The sequence below is a fragment of the Chaetodon auriga genome, chromosome 10 (genome assembly GCF_051107435.1).
Source record: "Chaetodon auriga isolate fChaAug3 chromosome 10, fChaAug3.hap1, whole genome shotgun sequence".
In the NCBI taxonomy this organism is placed as follows: Eukaryota; Metazoa; Chordata; class Actinopteri; order Chaetodontiformes; family Chaetodontidae; genus Chaetodon; species Chaetodon auriga.
Genome location: NC_135083.1, coordinates 27,006,067 through 27,014,107, shown reverse-complemented (window position 1 = coordinate 27,014,107; position 8,041 = coordinate 27,006,067). Strand labels below are relative to the sequence as shown.

The following is an 8,041-nucleotide window of genomic DNA, read 5'->3' as shown; positions in this document are numbered from 1 at the left end:
TAATGAAACGTCGGTAAAAGTTTGCAAACCACAGGAAACGCTGAAGCTCCTTCCGGGACTGCGGGACGGGCCACTCCACCACCGCGCTGATCTTGGCTGGGTCTGCTTGCAACTGTCCACTCTGAATGACATAACTGAGAAAAGACACTTTCTTGACATGAAATTCACACTTCTCTGCTTTGACATAGAGTTTGTTTTCCAACAGGCATGACAAGACCTTCCTCACGAGTCACATGTTCCTGCTCTGACTGGGAAAAGATGAGTATATCATCCAAATACAAAAATACAAAAAGGTTCAAATAGTCCCTCAACACATCGTTAATGAGCGCTTGGAATACAGCTGGGGCATTGGAGAGTCCAAAAGGCATAACTAGATACTCAAAGTGCCCTAGAGGAGTGTTGAATGCCGTCTTCCATTCATCTCCTTCCCGAATGCGAACCAGATGGTAGGCGTTTCTGAGATCCAATTTAGAGAATATCTTAGCCTCAACCAGGGGTTCAAATGCAGAGTCAATGAGAGGAAGTGAATACTTGTTCTTAACCGTGATGCTGTTAAGTCCTCTGAAGTCAATGCAGGGTCTAAGTGTCTTGTCCTTCTTTTCAACAAAGAAAAACCCTGCCCCTAGTGGTTAGGAACTGGGCCGAATAATCCGTGCAGCTAGTGAGTCAGAGATGTATGACTGCATGGCTTCTCTTTCAGGTCTAGACAGATTATATAGTTGACTGGTGGGCAAAGGAGCACCGGGTAATAAATCTATGGAGCAATCATAAGGACGATGTGGAGGTAGTGTCAGAGCCATTTCTATTTTGAAAACACCTATTAAGTCATGATAAACTGTGGGAACAGCACTCAGGTCGACACTAGGGGATTCAGGCTTCGGTGTTCTATTGGCGCCACCTGTGGGAGGTAAAGCAGATTGCAGACATGAAGAATGACAGTAGGCACTCCAGGACTCGATTCTGCCACCCTTCCAGTCAATTAGTGGATTGTGTTGGAGTAACCAGGGGAAGCCAAGAACTACTGGTGAGTGTAAATCTGCAATGATTTTGAATTGTATGTACTCATGGTGATTCTTGGAAATGAGAAGGTGTACTGGGGATGATTGGTGAGTTACCTGAGCAAAACGCTTGCCATTCAGAGTGATGGCAGGGATAGCCTTCTCCAGAGGTTGCCACTCACAGCCAAGCTGAAGGGCTAAATCACAGTCAATCAGATTATCCTCAGCCCTGGAGTCGATGAGAGCCGGTGCTGAACAACTCTGGCTTCCAACAGACAGGATGCTCCGCAGCTGAAAGTGAGGAGCCTGGGGGGATTTGAAAAGGGGAGTGGCAGGGCTCGCCAGGACCCCCACTTTCACTGGCGAGCGGGATCTTTTGGCTGAACAGGACAGGCAGAACGAAAATAGCCCTTCTGAGAGCAGTACATACACTCACCAGCCTGGAACCAACGGAGGCGCTCCTGCTCCATTAACCTTGTCCTCCCCAGCTGCATTGGTTCTTCCTCCGAAGCCTGGGCTGGTGGCTGAACACCTGTACCCTAAACTGTGTCGGGCGGGCCGGTAGCATTGAGGGTCTAGAGACAGAGTTTGCAGCAGAGACAGAAAAACGGGAGGACTTCTCTCGTTGTCGCTCCCTGAAATGATTATTCAATTTAATGGCAAGGGAAACCAACGAGTGCAGGTCATCAGGCTCATCTCTGGCAGCTAGCTCATCTTTAATTTGTTCATTTAGCCCTTTAGAAAAAACAGCCTGTAAAGCAGGGTCATTCCAATGGGAGGCAGCATCCACTGCACAATCCGACACAGTGTGATTGCCTTGTTTTAATTTAATTAGCCAACTCGACGCATTACCTTCACGGCTAGGATGATCAAAAACCTCCCGAGATCTGAACTCAAAATACTTAAATGACATGGACTCAAACTTAGTCACTGAGCTAATAGCCTCCGCCCATGCCAACGCTTTGCCTCTTAAAAGCCCCAAAACATAGTGGATCTTGGATAATTCAGACGAAAATTAATTTGACCACTGAACAAAAATTAACTGACACTGCAGCAAGAATCCACAACACAAATCCAAATCTCCAGAAAAAGGTTCAGGGTTACTCACAATCTCTAGGAGTTGTGGTTGTCCTGGGCTCTGATGCAAACCAGCTCTTCACGGTGGCTGCGAAGACAGAGACTTGACGAGCCAATTCTGTTATCCATCATGGGTAACCCTGAACCTCTTCACCATCTTGTGGACAGACAGTGGAGCTCATTCTCAAATAGACTGATCCAGCTCTGCTGTCACAAGGACTGATTCAGGAAATCATTCCTGCCATGAGCCACCACACTGTACAACAGTAATTTAAATAGTTAATCTATTAGCACCTCACAAACCCCAATATATCAGTGTGACATATTATTTGCACTACTGCAATATTGCATGTACTTTTTATTGTTTATTGTAGAACTGCTGTTAACACTTGTTTATATACTTAGTTATATTGTAATTTTTAAGATTATTATAATATTATATAATATGTAATATATATGATAATACATATCGTATAGCTATATATTTAGCTATACTTAGTTATAATTCAAGAATTGCTGTTATTCCTCGTTTATACGCTTAGTTATATTTTTTAAGAACATTCTGTTTCCTCTTAGTTTTATTGTCATCCCTGCTCTTCTTAATTGTATATATTTTATGTTTATGTGTATGTTTAAACTGCAGTGGCAACAAAATAATTTCCCAAATTGGGATCAATAAAGTAAAAGTCTAAGTCTAAGTCATAATCCACAAACTTCTGCAGCATTTTCTTCAGTTTCTAGTTCAATCTTCAACAAGACTATCAGTCTGTAGGTGGTATGGTGTCACCTGCTGAGATGCCTAGTTGTTCATGTAAGAGCAGCATCAACCTGTAGGTGAAGCTGGACCCCTGGTCTGTTAGATCATCTGGTACTCCCACTCTGGAGAACAGTTGCCCCAAAACACGCAAAACAGTGGGAACAGTGATGGGGCATATGCGTGTGAGCTGCCAGCAGCCAGTGACAACAATACTTTGTCACAATACATTGATTTAAAAATGAATGAATGAAATGTGATTCAGGACTAAGTGAGGCAGGCAAGGGCCAAAACCAGAAATGAGTCAAACACCAGCAAACAAATGCAATAAGAAGCTGGCAGGACTTTAACATTCAACAAACAGGCAACAAGTCAACCACCCAGGTCAGGCTGGTGGAAACAGGTTCCAGATACAGGTCTCAGGTTAACAGATTAAAAAAAACTCCTATGATGTGTACATATCCTTCTAGTAATACACATATAAACTAAGTGCTAAAAAATACAAATTGCAGCAGGTATAAGGAATGTAACACTCTTATGAGTGAATTGTACCGAGGAGTCCTAGATTAAGAGTAATTTAGGAAAATGGGCAGGGCATCACTGATCACTGATGGTCTTTAGAGAAGTCATTGAAGCCATTTCATGTCAAAGAATTATTTTTTTTTTTAATTGAAGACAGTTCTTACAAAACTGAATTTGTTATGTTTTCTTTCTTTACTTTTCATTTTCTTGTTTTTTTTTTTTTTTTTACAAAATAAACCAGTAACAGTATTACAAATAATTTAAATTGACACATCATTCACAGGTATACATCAAATCTACATTTATACAGAAAAACATAAAATAGAAAAACAAAAGTCCAAGTGAGATCACAGTGGTAAGGACTGAGAAAAGAGACATGTTTGGCTGTGGGTTAACCACCTAGGTTCTGGCATTAACCCCTGTGTCCCATGTGCTTTGGACCAAAAATGTTCCAAGAAATATCTTTAAACGTCCTCTCTTCACAAAGTAGAACTGCTTTCAGGGTCAGGCCCTGGTCAGGTAAAACAGAGGATTGTGTGGTAGAGGGAACAGGTCCTACACAAAGATAAAATATTGAATTCTAAGAGTTAATTTTCGCTTACATTTTTCAGGGAATTTTATTATTGGCAATGGGTTAATGTAGCATTAACAATAGCCTTCAGACTGTAAAACTGCTCTATACTATACATGGAGTTATCAAAGCAGTCAATTTGATTTCAGTTCAGTTGTTGGTAACATATGACACTACCCTCCAAATTAAGTGTGTCTTTTTAATTCTACCACTGGGGGTTCCATAATCGTAAATTTTTCATACTTTCAAATGAAAGAATAGTTCAATTTTGAGAACAATGCTTATTTTCCTTCCTTCAGAAAGTGAGATGAGAAGAAGGATCTCAGTCAATCAAAATAAATAAATAAAAATACACACCTACTACCTCTAAGCATCATTAAATAACTTGGTGTATCCCCTTTGTCGAATCTGGATGCAGACCAAAATAGAAACATTTCGGGGATAATTGCCGGAACCATTTCTTGGTGAACAACAGCCAGATGCAGTAACAGCTTACAGCAGTCACATTTTCACATTGGAATTGCCAGGTTCAGTAAGTTGTTGTTGTTGAGTTATGGGGCCAACACCAGTTTGAAGTTAAAAAATCTGATACCTTAAGATATATCATAAAATAATAATAAAAATAATGGATGTGTATATGTTTGTAGAAATAAATAAACACACACACACACACACACACACGCACACACACACACACACACACACACACACACACACACTCCCTGATCGACAAACTATGTAGCATAGACACTGTTTCTGAGTGACCTTAAACATATCTTTGGCATGTCTGTATTGCAATGTCTTGTTACTTATTGGCCAACATATGTGCCACCACTGAGATATCTGTCACAAGCTAACTTATTGACTGGGCTTTATGTTATACCATTCTGCCTGTACAGAGATCACAACCACGGGCTAACTGACTGTGACAGGAAACCTGCAGATGAACTGGGGCCCGTTTCACAAAGCAGGTTTAGTGAAAACTCCGAGTTTGTTAAGCCTGAAATGAAGGAAACTCGGAGTTTTCCGTTTCACAAAGGGAGGTAACTCAAACCAGAGAAAGAGGGGTCACTCTAGCCTGTTTCACAGAGAGAGGTAACTTAAGCTCTCGGTCAGTTACCATAGTAACAGACTCTATGAACCTAACCTGGTCGGGACCAGGTTTTTCTCAATGAACCTCGAGTTTCTCTCTGTCTCCGCCCTCTGTCAGCCACACATGGTATTTGATTTCCTCATTCATTCATCAGCAGGCGAGTTTTGGGATAACATAGTTCTGCCGTCTGTTATTTAAAAAAATCAGTCAGTAGGCACTTTTTTCTCTAACATGTCTTTTTGACAACGATCCCGTGGATGAAGGTGCAGCATTACTGCGCAGGAAATTAAATATTCGTCGGGAGATGGTTATCAGACCGCGCATAGATGTTCTGGCATTTCCAGACAATTATCTTTTTGAACGGTACCGTTTCACGTCACAGTCCATCATCTACATACACAACCTAATCCGTCCTTACATTTGCAACATTACCAGCCGGAGTCATGCGCTCACATCCCAGCAGATATTGTGTGTTGCGGTGCGTTTCTTTGCGCAGCATTATGTTGGTGATAAAACAACTGCACAGTCAAACAGCCACTTAATATTTACTTTACAATATAACACATGATCAAAATGAGATACCCCCATTAAATTATGCCGTGTCTTACCTGTTTGAACAATGTTTTTATGTTTCATCTTGAGCTGCTACCAAGTGCACTTCTCCCCCGCGGGATTGCACCTACATGAAATAAATTAATGAGCTACCATTCAAGCAGTTCTCCCCTGTAATATTATTGTGATTGCAAAGGACTACATTTAAACTAACGCATTGACCCGAGCAGCAATGTTCCCCCACGCCGCCTCCCTCTCTTTTGCAGCTGCAGCGGTGTTACACTTTTTTCTAAAAACATGCTCAAATTCGCCGTATGAGCGTATTAAGAGTTCGAGTTCCAGTGGGGTAAAAACCGCAGCCCTCCTCTTCCCCGTCGCCATGGTGACTCGTCGAATCGGGGCTCCATTGATGTTGGCTTTTTATAGTCGTGGTGCACGCGCTTAACTCTGAGTTAACCTACTCTGAGTTGACTGAACTAACTCAAATCACCTGTTCTGAAACCGGAAACTCTGAGTTTCCTATCTCAGGCTAGATCAACTCAGGGTTCAGGATTAGACTCGGAGTTTGTTGAACCTCCTTTGTGAAACGGGCCCCTGGACTATTGGTTAACTATACATCAAGAAATTGTTTCAGCATGTTACACCCCTTAGTTTTCTGTTTGTGTAAACAAATAAGATACAGTGTGTTAATGAATGAACATTAGAGGTATTGGTGTGTTTTTGAACATTTTGACAAAAACAGAGCCAAACTAGATGTTTCCCCTTCTGGTCTTTTTGTGATTGAAGCAGTTTGATGTCACAGTTTATGAATTCAGAACAATCAATTGAATTAAAACATTCCCATTAATTACATCTTCCATTATGTGTTTTAATTGTTCTTGTGTGTGCCCCAGTCAAAGCCTTTTCCAATATAGCAAGAGGTAAGTTATTGTTATGTTTATAAATGTTGTTGTTATTTGTGATTTGAATGTGACCAATCTGCTGTATCTTGTTCTGTGTAATATATGAGTTGTCCTGTGTGAGCCCTGCAAAGATTTGAGTTTGCTAATTTAAGTTTCTAATGAGTTTTGTCTTGAAGATAAAAGGCCAATGCTGGCAAAGTAAGTTAGGCTCCTGGCTAGCATGCCAAAAAAAAAAACAAAAAAAACAAAACTGTGTTGTCCCATGTTAATGGCATTCATTCTGCTCCCTTTTATCAGGAGATCCAAGCCTGACAGATGCACACACAGCTCACTGTTTTCTGTATTCCTGCTATCACCATCACCACAACATCATATCTCCACCACCATAGGTGTGGAGATGTTAATTGATGTGTTAACTTCTGAGCCTATTCATTGTGTATAGTAGGTTGAGTTTAGCTGTTGTGGTTGCCTAATGTTAATGTAGATGCATGCACACACAAAACACATGGATTTCTGTATTTCTGTTCACCACAGCTGCTTCAGATTTAACAGCCAGACACCCAGTATTGCATCCTGGGGCCCGTTTCACAAAGGAGGTTCAACAAACTCCGAGTCTAATCCTGAACCCTGAGTTGATCTAGCCTGAGATAGGAAACTCTGAGTTTTCGGTTTCAGAACAGGTGATTTGAGTTAGTTCAATCAACTCAGAGCAGGTTAACTCAGAGTTAAGCGCGTGCACCACGACTATAAAAAGCCAACATCAATGGAGCGACGAGTCACCGTGGCGACGAGGAAGAGGAGGGCTGCGTTTTTTACCCCACTGGAACTTGAAATCTTAATGCGCTCATACGGCGAATTTGAGCATGTTTTTAGAAAAAAGTGTAACACCGCTGCAGCTGCAAAAGAGAGGGAGGCAGCGTGGGAGAACATTGCTGCTCGGGTCAATGCGTAAGTTTAAATGTAGTCCCAGTCAATCTACTGGGGGTACCTCATTTTGATCATGTGTTACATTGTAAAGTAAATATTAAGTGGCTGTTTGACTGTGCAGTTGTTTTATCACCAACATAATGCTGCGCAAAGAAACGCAGCGCAACACACAATATCTGCTGGGATGTGAGAGCATGACTCCGGCTGGTATTGCAAATGTAAGGACGGATTAGGTTGTGTATGTAGATGATGGACTGTGACGTGAAACGGTACCGTTCAAAAAGATAATTGTCTGGAAATGCCAGAACATCTATGCGCGGTCTGATAACCATCTCCCAACGAATATTTAATTCCCTGCGCAGTAATGCTGCGCCTTCATCCACGGGATCGTTGTCAAAAGGACATGCCATGTTAGTGAAAAAAGTGCCTACTGACTGATTTTTTTTTAAATAACAGACGGCAGAACTATGTTATCCCAAAACTCGCCTGCTGATGAATAAATGAGGAAATCAAATACCGTGTGTGGCTGACAGAGGGCGGAGACAGAGAGAAACTCGAGGTTCATTGAGAAAAACCTGGTCCCGACCAGGTTAGGTTCATAGAGTCTGTTACTATGGTAACTGACCGAGAGCTTAAGGTACCTCT

At 41.6% G+C, this 8,041-nt stretch overlaps 1 long non-coding RNA gene across 1 annotated transcript; it reads left to right on the top strand.

Moving 5' to 3' along the window:
- The first annotated feature begins 3,836 nt into the window (after positions 1-3,836).
- On the top strand, positions 3,837-4,271 carry LOC143326750 (uncharacterized). The gene is made up of 2 exons (XR_013077702.1): positions 3,837-4,150; positions 4,184-4,271. It is a non-coding gene; the product is annotated as an uncharacterized LOC143326750 (long non-coding RNA).
- The last annotated feature ends 3,770 nt before the right edge of the window (positions 4,272-8,041 follow it).